We start from the raw sequence: 17820 nt of genomic DNA on the forward strand, positions 1-17820 counted from the left end.
ATCGATGTAATTTCAGTATTACTTAACGACATAGATTCGATTTCTGAAATAGTGAAAAACTGATATTATACAAACAAGTCAATATCCATATAATCAACACATAAATATTATTCTTACAACATAAAAAGATAATAAATATTGTACACATAAAGTCCGTATCCACAAATTACATAAATATTTTTCTTACAACAGTATCCATAAAATACACAAATATTCTTTTTACAACATCAAAAGGTATAATAGATATTGTAAACATCAAGGTAGTATCCATAATTTACATTCCATGCAAATGCATGGATCATCCAAAGTTTTCAAAAATCAAATACCTTTCCTACTCAAATGTAATCTAGCATGCATTCATCCCACTCGAACCGCACTTCATCAATTTCAACTCTGGAATACTTAAGATTTGTAAACTGTAAAAACACATAAATAATATATTAGTAAACCAAGACCAAAAATCATAGTTGAAAGAGAGAAGAGAAGTTCGTTTTAGACCAAACAAATGGTATGCTGCAACTTAACTTAAGAAGACCGTTTCCACAACCTCCAGATTCCTTGGATGGGCAAGGAATGTTGCTTCCATGATTCTTAGCCTTGCTATCAGACTCAACAGTGGATAAAGATGAGTTATCTGGTCGCTCGCCTATGGAACATCTCCGTCTTTTCCCAACAATTTCTCTGATGACATACTTCTTTGCCCTCTGTCTCCTACCAGCCTTGGAGGAATCAATTGCAGGTGTCTGAGAAGCAGTTCCCTTTACTATCTTTCTGCAACAATCTAAGCAAAGTTTGTAAGAGCAATTTGAGAAGCTTCTGTGAAAATCCACTAGTGAAGTCCTGCAAAAATTACTGGTTCCAAGGGAGAAACAAGAAAAGAAAACAATATCAATCAAGTGAACATTTTAATGCATGATGAGACGATAACAAAGAACAGAATATGACCAAAAAAATAGAACTTGCTAAAGCAAAATAGAGGCACAAGTTTACAAATGACCATCTAAGAAACTGTTGGAGTGTATACTGAAAGCCTAAGCTTTTGTAAACATTTGTTTTGAATAAAGAATCACATTTGGTCAAATCATCTACATTTGTTTGTAGTTGTTCATATAATTTATATTGTAGATAACATAGTATGTGGTGTCACATGCAGAAGATGATGTTATCAGTACCTTATAAATTATAAACAGTAGCTCACGACTAAAATGGAAAGGAACAAACCATTAGAAGGTCGTAGTGTAATTAGGTATTAGTTTATCTTGACTATATAATTACACTAGTACACTCAGAGTGTATTGAGTAGGACCATTTGAGGTCGTTTCTTTTATACTGACTTTATAAAGGAACAAAGACCTCAGTTATTATGGAAGTGTGTGCTCTTAATCCTAATATAATAACAAGCACATATATTTGATATTTATTTCTTTAATTTATCAATGGGTGAGATTTAGTTCGATGAATCAATAAACCCGATAAGTTGGGAAATGGTATCACTTATAGTGTGTGTTGTTGATTATAGAAGGAAACTGTGTCCTAGAGATACTAGGTTGATAATGTCCCCAAGAGGAGCTCATAAGGATTGTCATGTTAAACCCTGCAGGTGGACTTAGTCCAACATGACGATAAGGTTGAGTGGTACTACTCTTGGACTTAGATATTAATTAAATGAGTTGTCAGTAACTCACTTAATTAGTGGACATTCGATATCTTAAACACAGGGAGACTAACACGCTCATAATAAGAAGGAGCCAAAAAATGTAATTTGGGATTGGTGCGGTAGTTCAATAATAGTTCTCTAGTGGAATGAATTATTATTGATAAAATTAAGTTGTGTGTTCGGGGCGAACACGGGATGCTTAATTTTACCGGGAGACCAAAACCAATTCCTCCTCTCGGTCCCTATTGTAGCCTCTTATTTATAGAGTTCTATACCCACCTATACCCACCTTCTATACCCACCAATAGGGGGCCGGCCAAGCTAGCTTGGGCCGACCTAGGTATAAAATTGGGTGGCCGGCCCTAGCTTGAACCCAAGCTAGTGGGGGCCGGCCAAATTAAATTTAAAAGGGATTTTAATTTTAATTTGTATTATGTGGAAGAAACAATTTATTAAAGAGAATTAAAATTAAAATATCTCTCTTGTAAAAGATCTACAAAAGATTAAAGAAAGAGATTATATCTCTTTCCTTATTTGTAGATTGGTGAGATATTTTATTTTCTCTTTAAAATTATTCACATGTTGATAAAATTAAAATTATAGAAATTTCCTTTTATCAACCATGAAGAGATTTTTAAAGAGAAATTTTATTTTTAAAATTTCCGGAAACAAATTAGGAAGTTTTAATTGTTGATTAAAACTTGTCTAATTTTTTCTTTCATTGATGTGGCCGGCCATTGGTTTTGATTTGGGAAATTTTATTTTATTTTTCTCAATTAAATCATGTCAAGGAAATTTAGGAAATTTTATTGTAATTAAATTTCCTAATTTACCTAGGCCAAGGAATATAAAAGAAGGGGTAGGGGTGCCTTCATGAGATACAACCTCTATTATTTTCTCTCCCTCTTTTGTTCCTTGGTGTGGCCAGCCATCATCATCATCTCCCTCTCTTCCTCTTGTGGTGGCCGAACCTCTCTCAAAGGCTTGGAGCTCTTGTGGTGGCCGGATACTACTTGGAGAAGAAGAAGAAGAAGAAGGAGAGGAAGCTAGCATCTCTTGGAGCTTGGTTGGTGTTTTGATTTTCTTCCTTGGTAAAGCTTCTTTCTTTGTGGCCGAACCTAGCTAGGAGGAGAAGAAGGTGGTTGGTGGTTTCTCATCTCGGAAGATCGTTGCCCACACAACGTCCGAGGTTAGAAGAGAAATACGGTAGAAGATCAAGAGGTTTTTCTACAAGGTATAACTAGTAATTTTTCTTTCCGCATCATACTAGTTATTTATGGAAATAATACCAAATACAAGAGTCTTACGTTCTAGAATTTCGAATATGTTTTTCGATGTTGTGTTCTTTTGTTTTTTCTTTTCCTTGTGATTTGATTGTTCTTTTTGGTTAACCTAAAGTTATTTTAGGAAATTAAATATTATATTTCTATACAAGGTTTTGTCTAGTCGGTGGTGGTTGCTCCCATATCCAAGAAGGCCATGTGCCTCGCCACGTCAGTACTGGGAATCAATTATGGAAATTAATATTTAATGGAATTAATAACTTAAGGAGACTTGGGTCGAACGTGTTAAGTTCCGCAGGAGATCCAAGTCAAAACCTAAAAGAACAAATAGATTAAGTTTTGGATCAAACGTGTTAAGTTCCGCAGGCGATCCAAAATTTAATTTAAAAGAACACATGGTAGCTAGGAAAAGGTTCAGACCTTTGTACAAAAATTTTGTACAGTGGAACCTATAGGTTTTCCGAGTAGCAACCAACAATTGGTATCAGAGCTTGGGTTTTGCCTCTGTGTATTTGGTATTAGGTTAATTATGCACATGTCATACATAATTTAGGAAGGTTAATAGTAGGATGTGCTAACTTTGTGGATGCAGGATCCAACTATTATGGCTTTTAGTTATTATGTGTGTGATTGGACCCTTGGACATGTCAAGGGCATTTATATGTGTGTGCATGATTGTATTAAAATACAGCAGGAGCTGTATTTAGTTTTATTAGGATTTTATTTTTGATCTAGATACATGTACATTCCTTTTATGGAATATAGGATCAAAAATGTAAAATTCTATTTATGTCGCGGATCGAATCTTGCAAAGCGTGGAACCTTCTAAGGACCAGAGGCGCAGCGGAACTAGGAGCAAGATGGATGCGACCAAATATGGCAGCAGCTTGGGATGACAACACACGGAGGACAACTAGAGATAAAAGCCATAATAGTTGAAAATTAGATTTTCTATTTATTGCTTTTATATTGTGCTATGTGTGCATGTTAGTTTACAAGTTAAGTAGGCTAGCATAGTTAAAATTCCTCATTTATAAATAACTAAGTGGGAGAGGGATTTTAAGTAAATCCCATGGTCTCCATTACTGGTTTGTAAGTGATGCAAACAAGCTTGCGCGTTGGCTCTGAGTGCCTTCCTCCATAACGGATGAGCTTGTTTGCGGATCACTAGAACAGACTTCCATTTTTGGATGACTATAGGAAGTTAATTAAGAGCGTGTGATCTTCCCCAACGGAAGGGGCATAATCTTATTAATGGACTTAGTGTCAAGTAATGGTATACACTTAGACACATCTAATAGTATCCTCCCCATCGGAGTCACTGCTATTATTTGTGTGACCAAATAATACCAACTATTAATTTTATTTGTCAAAAGTTAGGTTGACAAGATAATAAAATTAATGGGTTAAAACCCTCCTTTTACAAATGTTGAATTTGTATACGTCCACACTAATGTGGCATACAAAATTCACGGTGTTATGAGGTGTTGGTTAATTTAAAATAGTATTTTTTGAGGAATCAATATTATTCTAAATTTAGAGTTCTGACCAAAAGTTATTTGTGATTCTTAGGATGACTTTCAACCCACTGTCCATCATACTTCAACAAAATAGACTTACTGGACCTAATTACATAGATTGGAAAAGGAACCTAAACATTGTTCTATAAATTTGTCTTGATCGAACCTTGTCCCGATGCACCCATGGTGAGTCTACCCAAGAGGAGATTGAATATCATAAGAGATGGGTAAAGGTAGATGAGATGGCGCGGTGTTACATTTTGGCTTCAATGTCAAATGTATTGCAACATCGAGATCAAGATTTACCAACAACTTATGATATTATGAACAATCTCAAGGAACTCTTTGGTCATCGTGATAGGGCTTCTAGACAAGAAGCTATGAGAAAGATAATGACAGCCACCATGCAAGAGGGTACTCGTAAGGGATCATATCCTAAAGATGATGGCTTATCCGAACGAGATATGATCCTTGGAGGAGAAATTGATGGGGAAACCCGGATCGATATGATCCTCCAAACGCTACCTAGAAGTTTTGAGCAGTCGCCTGAACTATAATATGAATAAAAGGATTTATTCATTAGGGAACTATTGATGTAACTTCAAGCAGAAGGATTATTTCGTCACAATTCTCAAATTTACTATGCTTTGAAAATGGTTCTACTTCTAAACCGAAAGGAAAGAAGAAGAAGAAACAAGTCGACTCCAGGAAAGAAAGTGAATAAATCTCAGTGTACGGGATTTAAAGCTGGAGTGAAGAAGCCCAAGGGCAAGTGCTTCATCTGCAATGGACATTGGAAGGCAGACTGTCCTCGTAGGAACCAAAACAAAGGTATATCTCATGCTCTAGTTGTTGAAACATGTTTAGCGGTGTTATCTACCAGCACCTGGTGTGTAGATACGGGAGCCACTGATCATGTCTGCAATTCCTTGCAGGGGTTCCAGGAAACCCGACGACTATCTGAAGGAGAAATTACCGTCTACATGGGCAATGCTACTAAGGTGGCAGCTGTTGTAGTGGGAGATGTCTACTTATTTTTTAGTAGAAATAGAAATTTGGTTTTAAGAAATTGTCTTTATGTACCCAGTTTTAGAAAGAATTTAATTTCAGTTTCTAAACTGTTTTTAGATGGATATTCTGTTTCTTTCAGTAACGATGTAGTTATTAAAAGAAAAAATGTGATTATCTGTTATGGTGCATTGGTTGGCAATTTGTATACTTTAAATCCAATTTCTTCCACAAAGCAAAACATGGAAATTTATAACTCATCTTCTAATTCCAATAAGAGAAAAGAACCTTCGGAAATGAACCAAGCATATCTTTGACATCTAAGGCTTGGTCATATTAACTTAAGTAGGATTCAGAGGCTTATAGCCGATGGACTTTTGGGTTCATTAGAGTTGGAAAATTTTCCAACTTGTGAATTCTGCTTGGAAGGTAAAATGACCAAGAGGTCGTTCAAGGCCAAGGGGTATAGAGCCAAAGAAGTGTTAGAGTTGGTTCACTCTGATTTGTGTGGTCCTATGTCTGTCCAGGCAAGAGGAGGTTTTGAATATTTTGTCTCTTTCATAGACGATTATTCAAGATATGGATACATTTACCTAATGCGCCGCAAGTCCGAGTGCTTTGATAAGTTCAAAGAATACAAGGCTGATGTGGAGAAACGACTAGGTAAAAGTATCAAGACACTACTCTGATCGTGGTGGCGAATACCTCTTAGGAGAGTTTAGGAATTACTTATCGAGGCCGGATTCAATCCCAATTGTTGCACTGGAACACCCCATGGTGTGGTAGAACGAAGGAACATGACTCTTATGGAGATGGTTAGATCGATGATGAGTTATTCGAATTACCAAATTCATTTTGGGATATGCTCTGGAAACAAAGAGTATGTTCTGAACTTAGTACCTTCTAAATCAGTTTCTTCTACTCCCATAGAATTGTGGAATGGGCGAAAACCCAGTCTAAGACATATTCGAATTTGGGGTAGTTCAGCACATGTGCTGAAACCAGATGCTGATAAGTTAGAATCCCGTACAGAAGTTCGCATGTTTGTAGGATATCCCAAAGGAACGAAAGGTGGTTTATTTTATAGTCCTAAAGACCAGAAGGTCATTGTTAGCACCAATGCCCAGTTTTTAGAAGAAGACTATATAATGGATCACAAGCCCAGTAGCAAAGTTGTTTTGGAAGAACTTAGAGAGGACATGTCTACTTCAGTACCAATAGTACAAGATGAAGTACCACAAGAGACTGCAACACGTGTCACACATGATGCACAACCACAGACAGTGCCTCGTCGTAGTGGGAGGGTTGTAAGGCAGCCTGAAAGATTCATGTTTTTGGGAGAGTCTTCGGACTTGATCCCTGGTAAACATGAACCTGATCCACGAACATATGACGAAGCACTCCAAGATATAGATGCAGCATCTTGGCAAAAGGAAATGAATTCTGAAATAGAGTCTATGTACTCTAATAAGGTCTGGGAGCTTGTAGAACCACCTGATGGTGTAAAAGCCGTTGGATGCAAGTGGATCTACAAAAGGAAAAGAGGGACAGACGGGAAGGTAGAAACCTTCAAAGCTAGGCTTGTTGCGAAAGGGTACACTCAGAAAGAGGGAATCAATTATGAGGAAACCTTTTCACCGGTGGCCATGCTTAAGTCTATCCGGATACTCTTATCCATTGCTGCTCATATGGATTATGAGATTTGGAAAATGGATGTCAAGACAGCTTTCCTTAATGGAAGTCTTGAAGAGAACATCCATATGAAGCAACCAGAAGGGTTCATTGAAAAAGGCAAAGAGCATCTAGTGTGCAAGCTCAATCGGTCCATTTATGGACTAAAGCAAGCTTCAAGATCTTGGAACATCCGGTTTAATGAAGTAATCCAGTCATATGGATTTATTCAAAGTCCGGATGAGTCTTGTGTATATAAGAAGTGTAACGGAAACGTGGTGATATTTCTTGTACTATACGTAGATGATATTTTGTTAATTGGCAACAATGTCAAGGTATTATCAGACGTAAGGGTATGGTTGTCCAAACAATTTAATATGAAGGACTTAGGAGATTGTGCACACATTCTTGGGATCAAAGTTATAAGGGATCGTAAGAAAAGAATGTTGTGTCTGTCCCAAGCTTCATATATAGATACAATCCTTGCTCGTTTAAGCATGCAGGATTCCAAGAAAGGTTTCTTACCTTTTAGACATGGAGTAGCTCTATCTAAAGAGATGTCTCCAAAGACGTCGAAAGAGATAGAGGACATGAAAGCAGTTCCTTATGCTTCGGCTGTAGGAAGCCTAATGTATGCAATGCTATGTACGAGACCTGATATCTGTTTTGCCGTGGGCGTGGTTAGCAGATATCAGAGTAACCCTGGACAAGGACATTGGACTGCGGTAAAGCATATATTAAAGTACCTAAGAAGGACTAGAGATTATATGCTAGTTTACCAAGCAGACGATCTGCTCCCTGTGGGTTACACGGATTCAGATTTCCAATTAGATAGGGATAACAGTAAGTCTACATCAGGCTATGTGTTTACTTTAGGAGGCCAAGCCATTTCATGGAGGAGTGTTAAGCAGAAATGCGTTTCGAACTCAACCATGGAAGCTGAGTATGTAGCAGCCTCTGAGGCAGCTAAAGAAGTAGTATGGCTCAGGAATTTTCTAATGGACTTAGATGTGATTCCTGGTTTGCCCAAAATCATCACAATTTATTGTGATAATAGTGGTGCAGTTGCAAACTCGAAGGAACCACGAGCCCATAAGGCAAGTAAACATATAGAGCTCAAGTACCACCCGATACGAGATATCGTGAATCGAGGAGAAGTTGTCATTGCCAAGATTGCATCAGCGGATAACCTGGCAGATCCTTTCACTAAGGCCCTTCCGGCGAAAGCTTTCGATCGGCATGTGGAAGGAATGGGAATCAGATGTATGGTAGAAGATATGGCAGCTTAGTCATTAGTATAAGTGGGAGATTGTTGGAGTGTATACTGAAAGCCTAAGCTTTTGTAAACATTTGTTTTGAATAAAGAATCACATTTGGTCAAATCATCTACATTTGTTTGTAGTTGTTCATATAATTTATATTGTAGATAACATAGTATGTGGTGTCACATGCAGAAGATGATGTTATCAGTACCTTATAAATTATAAACAGTAGCTCACGACTAAAATGGAAAGGAACAAACCATTAGAAGGTCGTAGTGTAATTAGGTATTAGTTTATCTTGACTATATAATTACACTAGTACACTCAGAGTGTATTGAGTAGGACCATTTGAGGTCGTTTCTTTTATACTGACTTTATAAAGGAACAAAGACCTCGTTATTATGGAAGTGTGTGCTCTTAATCCTAATATAATAACAAGCACATATATTTGATATTTATTTCTTTAATTTATCAATGGGTGAGATTTAGTTCGATGAATCAATAAACCCGATAAGTTGGGAAATGGTATCACTTATAGTGTGTGTTGTTGATTATAGAAGGAAACTGTGTCCTAGAGATACTAGGTTGATAATGTCCCCAAGAAGAGCTCATAAGGATTGTCATGTTAAACCCTGCAGGTGGACTTAGTCCGACATGACAATAAGGTTGAGTGGTACTACTCTTAGACTTAGATATTAATTAAATGAGTTGTCAGTAACTCACTTAATTAGTGGGCATTCGATATCTTAAACACAGGGAGACTAACATGCTCATAATAAGAAGGAGCCCAAAAATGTAATTTGGGATTGGTGCGGTAGTTCAATAATAGTTCTCTAGTGGAATGAATTATTATTGATAAAATTAAGTTGTGTGTTCGGGGAGAACACAGGATGCTTAATTTTATCGGGAGACCAAAACCAATTCCTCCTCTCGGTCCCTATCGTAGCCTCTTATTTATAGAGTTCTATACCCACCTTCTATACCCATCAATAGGGGCCGACCAAGCTAGCTTGGGAACCAAGCTAGGGTCGGCCTAGGTATAAAATTGGGTGGTCGGCCCTAGCTTGAACCCAAGCTAGTGGGGGCCGGCCAAATTAAATTAAAAAGGGATTTTAATTTTAATTTTTATTATGTGGAAGAAATAATTTATTAAAGAGAATTAAAATTAAAATATCTCTCTTGTAAAAGATCTACAAAAAAATTAAAGAAAGAGATTAAATCTCTTTCCTTATTTGTAGATTGGTGAGATATTTTATTTTCTCTTTAAAATTATCCACATGTTGATAAAATTAAAATTATAGAAATTTCCTTTTATCAACCATGAAGAGATTTTTAAAGAGAAATTTTATTTTTAAAATTTCTGGAAACAAATTAGGAAGTTTTAATTGTTGATTAAAACTTGTCTAATTTTTTCCTTCATTGATGTGGCCGGCCATTGGTTTTGATTTGGGAAATTTTATTTTATTTTTCTCAATTAAATCATGTCAAGGAAATTTAGGAAATTTTATTGTAATTAAATTTCCTAATTTACCTAGGCCAAGGAATATAAAAGAAGGGGTAGGGGTGCCTTCATGAGATACAACCTCTATTATTTTCTCTCCCTCTTTTGTTCCTTGGTGTGGCCGGCCATCATCATCATCTCCCTCTCTTCCTCTTGTGGTGGCCGAACCTCTCTCAAAGGCTTGGAGCTCTTGTGGTGGCCGGATACTACTTGGAGAAGAAGAAGAAGAAGGAGAGGAAGCTAGCATCTCTTGGAGCTTGGTTGGTGTTTTGATTTTCTTCCTTGGTGAAGCTTCTTTCTTTGTGGCCGAACCTAGCTAGGAGGAGAAGAAGGTGGTTGGTGGTTTCTCATCTCGGAAGATCGTTGCCCACACAACGTCCGAGGTTAGAAAAGGAATACGGTAGAAAATCAAGAGGTTTTTCTACAAGGTATAACTAGTAATTTTTCTTTCCGCATCATACTAGTTATTTATTGAAATAATACCAAATACAAGAGTCTTACGTTCTAGAATTTCGAATATATTTTTCGATGTTGTGTTCTTTTGTTTTTTCTTTTCCTTGTGATTTGATTGTTCTTTTTGGTTAACCTAAAGTTATTTTAGGAAATTAAATATTAGATTTCTATAAAAGGTTTTGTCTAGTCGGTGGTGGTTGCTCCCATATCCAAGAAGGCCATGTGCCTCGCCACGTCAGTACTGGGAATCAATTATGGAAATTAATATTTAATGGAATTAATAACTTAAGGAGACTTGGGTCGAACGTGATAAGTTCCGCAGGAAATCCAAGTCAAAACCTAAAAGAACAAAAAGATTAAGTTTTGGATCAAACGTGTTAAGTTCCGCAGGCGATCCAAAATTTAATTTAAAAGAACACATGGTAGCTTGGAAAAGGTTCATACCTTTTTACAAAATTTTTGTACAGTGGAACCTATAGGTTTTCCGAGTAGCAACCAACAGAAACAGGGTCAGGACACATTATTCAGTTATTATGTCCATGATTTCAAAAACATAGCAAATTACGAAATTCTCAGAGGTGTTACAGATGTGAAGACATACCAGTTAACAAGCTCATTGTGAGGCTCATATACTCGAAGAAGTACACCAGAAAATCCACCTTCTGGATGATAGATCGATCAAGAGGATATCTAACTGGAGGAAGAAACTAGGAAATTGTTTTGAAGCTTACCTTGATCCCCTTGCTTTACTTCCAGCTCATTTAATTGGTTCTGATAGATATGTTTCAGTAAGGGAAGCAATTCAGATATCAAGCTATATGTGTGCTCCTTATTATTAAACTTGTTTTGACCATTTACCAGTTCCTGAAGATGATACAAATTGCATATGCATATAAAAGTTCTGGACTAGTATGAAAGTTGACAGAACCGTCTCTAACTTAACAATAATTGGCTAGGAAGTTAACCTTATGCCAGTCTTCTTCTGCTCCAAGAGTAGAACAAGTCGGACAATCCAATTGTCCATGACTAACAGGGTAGACAGTTATCACATCGACAAGACAAATCTCATCACTATCGGCATGCTCAGTCTTCCTATGCTCCTGAACAATTTCAAGATCCTGAAGATCACATAAATGGAAACTTTCATGACAAAACATTCTCAGAGTAAATAATGTTCATAAAACTTTGCATGTTAAAAGTAAGTAAACCTTATAACCATCTTTAGCTGGACTTCTAGAACATGCTTTGCAATCACAACAGTCCCGACAAACAAGACAAGCAATCTTTACCTCCTTTTCAAACATACAAGAGTACCTTGACAATACAAACTAAATCAGATAAACAGAAGTAGTTTTTTTTTTATGTATAAGATTCTATATCACTGATATCAAGATGTTCAAGTCTAAAAAGGATATATGATTCACATCCTGTTTTCACAACATCAAAAAGCTAAAAGACAAAAATAAATCAAAAGCATTTTGCCAATATGGTTCAATTCTCTTCCTGTAGACAATGCATGCCATTTGAAATTTAATCACAAACAGGGTGGATTTACAAACAAGATCATAATTCAAGCCATTGGATGTGAATATAGTAATAGCAATATAGCTCAACCACAATGAAACTTCACCAAAATAGCAAAAGCAATCTAGCTCAACTCACAGTGAAACTTATACTCATAAGACAAAAAGGTAATTTAATAATATCAAAATCAAACCAAATCATGAGAAAAGGCTCAAATAAGATTAAAGCACAATTAAGATTAACCCAAACCTAAAATTAACTTGGATTCATCCTACAATAAATCAAAATTGATCTAAAACTCTCTACTGAAAGTCCTAATCCAAGTGTGCCTTGAGTGACCCTCCATAATGATAATCCATTCAAATCGAAGCTTCTCATACTAAGGAATATAACAGAATATGCAAACTGGATCCAAAATAAATAAACTATTTGGTATTCAATTTAGGGAGTAAGAGTTCACAATTCAGCCTGATGACATAACTAGCCCATCAAGGGATACAGTGTGTGATTATATCCACTGTAGAATTTATATGCTTTCAGGACCAAGAGATACCAATTGCAAAACTAATCAGGTAGGCTCCAGTTGTTACGAAATCTCCCAGTTGCAGAAGCTTAGCTAGGCCAAGTATTCACACAGAACTTGTTATATTAGCAACACACTAACTAAGATGATAGTATGAGGGTGCCAATAGGAAATGCATTTATGTTAGGGAACTTACTTTTAGTTACTAAAGACAGTGAGTAACATGTAAATCTCAATAATAAGTTGTGAGATGCACAAATTCTATTATTCACTAATGTGGTATCAAAGGAAGCTTTTGACATGGATTCATGATTGATTATCATTTGAAAATTTTGAGTATTACCTTTCAAATTCCTACATAATAAGATAATAATCACAGGATAATAGCATCAGTATAGAAAAAGGAAATAAAATTAGTTTAGACAATTTAAGTTTTTGGTGCTGAAACACGGAATAGGTAATAGCTTGTAGGACACATATATTCTGCTATTGACTGAAGCAGTAAGCTTTTTCCTTGGAAGCTGTTATGATTGGTTATCATTTGAAACTCACAGTATTGCCTTCCAGTTCCTGCATAATCAGATGTAAATATATTAGATAATGCAAGAGTCCAATTGAGAGAATGTCGTCGATGTAAAATCTGTGTACAAAACAAGAAAATTTCATGAACTTTCACAAAAAAAAATGTTACATTTGCAACATCACCACACCACAAATAAAGTGATGCATACGAACTTTCAAATTCAAAATAATAATAAAAGGACAACTATAGATGTCTTTCTTCTCAGTGCATGTAGACATCCACACCAAATGCACAAGAATGAGTAATGATCAGTCTTTTTCCTTGTCCAATTACATGAAGTGGCACCACCCAATTTTTTAGGTTTATTTAGTAGTAAGGAAAAACTAGCATGCAAGGAGGATATAAAATCAACAAACATATGAAAAATAGAACCTGTGATCTCTTTGTGAAGACTTGATAAGAAGACAATCAAAGTTTGAGAAAGTGAAATCAATAAGTCACAGATCTATGCAATGAACTTGCAGGACAATCAGAACAATACAGTACATTAATGAGAAAGCATTTTTATGCCATCACCAAAATCCATAGCAGACAACTGCCTAGTGTATTAGATTCTTTGCAACTTTGACAAACACACACATAATTGCATTAAAGAGAAAGTGGACAGCAGGAATTCAGTAATGCATACTTGATACATAAAAATGTTGCAACCAATGAAAACAATACAAAGCATGCATGACAGCAAGGATACATTTTCCAACATCTGAAGGAACAAGTCTCATTTCAGTGATTTTTGACAACACCAAATCACCATTTATTTCTGAATATGAGTCTTCGGACTCCTCTTCATCATCCTCATCACCCGTCTCAATCTTATCAAGCATCCAACAAACATGCATAAGCAGGAAAATGAAAATCACTAGAGAAGCCATCGACAAAATAGTCCTTTAATGCTAAAAAAATTCAAGTCAAAGTGAGAAACTCAAGTTTACCAAGCAGTGAATAAGGGGAAAAATATATCACATTTTGTGCTTTAATCCTGCTATCTTTAGATAGAACATCACAAAACTCGATCTTAAACCAAATACCTGAGTATAGATGCAAGGAAATGGGTAGGCCTCCCGGTCCCTCGATACAACATGAAGGGACAATGATAGAAAATCCATCGCGTATCCTTTCCCTCTGTCGGCGTCACTCAACCAAATCACTCTCCTACAAGGAGCTATTCGCATCAGACAAAAACACCAAGAAAGAAAGTGAGCAACGCGACACTGATACCTGGTGGTGACATAGAGAGACCCAGGAGACTCCAGGGGCCGGGAACCGAGGGCGACGGCGACGCCATGCAAAACGTACATCAGCTCCTCGTTGTCGTCGGAGCCCAACCAAGGTCGTACGTTGCCGTCGACGACGCAATCGTCGAAGTGCTGCAGCCCTGGAACAAGGTAGGTTCAAAGATGTCCTTTTTTTAAAAAATAATCTTTTAACAGAACCTATTCGCTGGTCGAGGGAGAGGTGGACAGTCTGGCCGTCGCCGTGAAGCATGAGGTTGGAGTCTCCGAACAGTTGGGTGTAGCCTTCCTTAAAGGAGATGGTGTCGAGGTTCGGCAACTTCGGGAGGAAAGCAGCCTCATGGGAAGGGAGCAGAACCGAACACAAAAACAGGAGGAAGTAGAAAGGAAAAGATAAAGTATGGACTAAGAAGGGGAAGCAAGGGCATCGTGTCTTGATCCTGATCGGGAGAGGAAGGGGCGTCGATCTAGGAAGGGGAAGAGGGAGATGAGGCTGAGAGAGATGGTCGGATGGCCAGCGGCGAGGAGGAAAGTGGTGGTGGCATCGCGACGATATACAGTGGACGGCGCGATATAGGTTTAGGTTTGGAGGGAAGAGTGAAGTGTTGCAAATTTTGGCTAAGTATTGGTGGAAAAATTATATTATTTTATTTTGATTCATAGACATCGAGTTTTAAAAAACCGCTGTTAAAATCGGTGTCTATTAATGAAAAAAAGGCGCTCATAGACATCGGCTAAAAAACCGATGTCTATGAGCGAAAATCTGCGCTCATAGACACTGGTTTTTGGAAAAACCGGTGTAAAATACTCAAAGACATCGGTTTTTGCTTAAAACTGTTGTTGTTCCGCCGATGTCTATGAGGGTTTTTGTTGTAGTGATCGCAAACGATACTTAACATTATTAATCCAAATTCACCCATGTTACAAAGTTGATTAAATATTTATTTCAGAGATCGGCTTCTAGGTTAAACATGGCGAGGCACTAGGCCTTCTTGGGTATGGGATCATCCACCACTTCCTAGACAAAGTCTTTCAACGAAATTCAATATTTAATCTCCTTATAGTAACCCTAGGTTTAACCACTAAGAACAATTGAATCACAAGATCGAAAAAAACAAAAGAAACACATAATCGAAACATAAAATCAATTGCCTAGAATCGTTAGTCTCTTGTGTTTGGTATTTCAAAATCCATACAAAGAAAACTAGTATGATGCGGAATAAAGCAACTAGTTATACCTTTCTTTGTTAACAAAAACCTCTTGACCTTCTATTGTATTCCTCTCCTTCTCTTGGACATCTTGTGGGCGACGATCTACCAAGAAGAAATCCACCAAAGCCTTCTTCTCTTCCTCCAAGCTCCGACCACCAAAGTGATCTAGACAAGAGGGCCTCCTTTCTCTTCTTCTTCTCCTCCTAGTAACCGGCCACCAAAACTCCTAGTAGACTTGTTGCCTCTGGCCATAATGTGGAAAACAAAAGGAGAAGAGAGAAAGGAAGAGGGTCGACCACCAAAGGAAAAAAGAGAGGAACAATAGAATAGAAGTTGTGTTGCATGAAGACACCCTTTACCTCTCTTTTATAATCCTTGGTGAATCCAAAAAAGGAAAGTTTTATAACAAAAATAAAAATTCCATTTCTATACATGATATGGTCGGTCACCTCTTGTAAAACAAACAAGGAAAGATTTTAAACAAAAATTAAAATCTCTCTTTAAAATATCCCTTTTGTGGTTAGCTATAAAAGGAATGTTTTATAAATTAAAATATCTCTCTTTTAAATCCTTTTATGGATATCTATAAAAGATAAGATTTAAAAATAAAACTACTTTTATATCATGGTTACGAAAAAGGAGGGTTTTCTTAAAAATTAAAATCTTTCTTTTAACATTATAGACATCTACAAATAAGGAAAGATATCTAATCTCTCTTTTAATCCTTTGTAGAAAATCTATAAAAGGAAATATTTTAAAATTAAAAACTCTTTTTAAAAACCATGTGGATAAAAACATAAAAGGAAAAATTTTATCAAAATTTTATTTTTAATAAAATTCCCTTTCCTTTCCTTACTTGGCCGGCCACTTGCTTGGGCACCAAGCAAGGCTTGGTCGGCCCCTTGCTTGGGATCCAAGCAAGGATAGAGGTCGGCCCCTAGTATGGGCTAAGAGGCTAGGCTTTGGGTGGATATAAGACTATATATAATAGGCTACAATAGGGACCGAGAGGAAGAATTGGTTTTGGTCTCCTGATGATCTTGAGCTTCCCGTGTTCGCCCCGAACACCCAACTCAAGTTCATCAATAATAACTCATACCACTAAAGAGCTACTATTGAACTACCACACAAATCCCAAATTACATTATTGGCTCCTTCTTATTATGAGTGTGTTAATCTCCCTGTGTTTAAGATGTTGGATCGAGACCGCGCTAGAGGGGGGGTGAATAGCGCTCGCGGCTATATTGTTTGAATTATCGGAATCGTTCGATTTAAAACGTACTAGTGAATGCAGCGGAAATAGAAAAGATAAACACAGACAGAAGAACACGGAGGATTTACTTCGTTCGGAGCCTAAGGCGACTCATACTCGAAGGCCCGCGATCCTTGATCGCTTCCGGTGGGCAACAACTATAAGCTCGATAAAAGATTACAAGTTGAAGTACAATAAACAACAATAAATAATTATACCGACGACAAAGAAATGAAGATTCGGAGCTCCTGGTCATCGGGCACAAATAGCAACACTTCGAAACGTTGTTTTGAGCAGCACGTAGCACTGGAATCACTTGAAACTTGATATAATGAAGTGCTGGTCGAAACCCCCTTATAAAGGGTGTTCAGGCGCCTTGAAGGCTGTTCAAGGTGCCTCCATGCTGCCGGGTCTTTCGCGTGGATCAAATTTGATCTGGTCGAACTTCATCCCTTTAAGGCGCCTTATAGCCTTCTCAAGGCGCCTTCCAAGGTGCCTTATACTCCCATGAAGGCGCCTTCGATGAACTTTCGCAGCCAGGTCAGCCTTTGGACCCAAGGCGCCTCCAAGCTCCATGGAGGCGCCTCAGATACGGTTCATCCGAGGAAAAACCCCATTTCTTTGTACCTGCAAGATGTGTTAGTCCCAAAAAATATCCTGCAACACAAAGTTAGTATAAATAACAGAATAAGTATGATAAGAATTGTTATGACAGTCTCCGGACTGTCCGGGTCTGACTTCGGATTTCCGACCGGAAACCCTAGGTCGACCCGACGCCTACTGTTCCCTCTACGGGGAACGCGTCCTCACCTACTCCACTCAGGAGATTTACCTGTTGCCAGTCGATCCTCTAGATCGACTGGACTTTTGCTCAGCACTTGACGCTTCCGGACTTTCTGCTGGACATCCGCTTCCGGACTAGTCCAGTCTTTCACCTGGTTCGCGACACCAGGGTTACCACCCACTAGTCCCTAGGACTTTTGCCTGAAGCCATCGACCTGCCAAGACTTTCCGCATAGGGTTACCACCCCCTATGACCTAGGGTTACCACCCCCTAGGGTTTTCACCTTTGCCCAACCGTAGTTAGGACTTTCCTGAAATCCTCAAGCAGACTTGTTAGATTACAAAACGCCTTAACT

General features: G+C 37.6%; 1 long non-coding RNA gene across 1 annotated transcript; it reads right to left on the minus strand.

The window, feature by feature from the left end:
* Positions 1-969: 969 nt before the first annotated feature.
* On the minus strand, positions 970-10889 carry LOC122007427. Its single transcript, XR_006118926.1, has 3 exons — positions 10856-10889; positions 4557-4559; positions 970-1000 (listed from the first exon to the last, which is right to left on the minus strand). It is a non-coding gene; the product is annotated as an uncharacterized LOC122007427 (long non-coding RNA).
* Positions 10890-17820: the final 6931 nt, after the last annotated feature.

This window comes from Zingiber officinale, chromosome 7B (genome assembly GCF_018446385.1).
Source record: "Zingiber officinale cultivar Zhangliang chromosome 7B, Zo_v1.1, whole genome shotgun sequence".
Classification (NCBI taxonomy): Eukaryota; Viridiplantae; Streptophyta; class Magnoliopsida; order Zingiberales; family Zingiberaceae; genus Zingiber; species Zingiber officinale.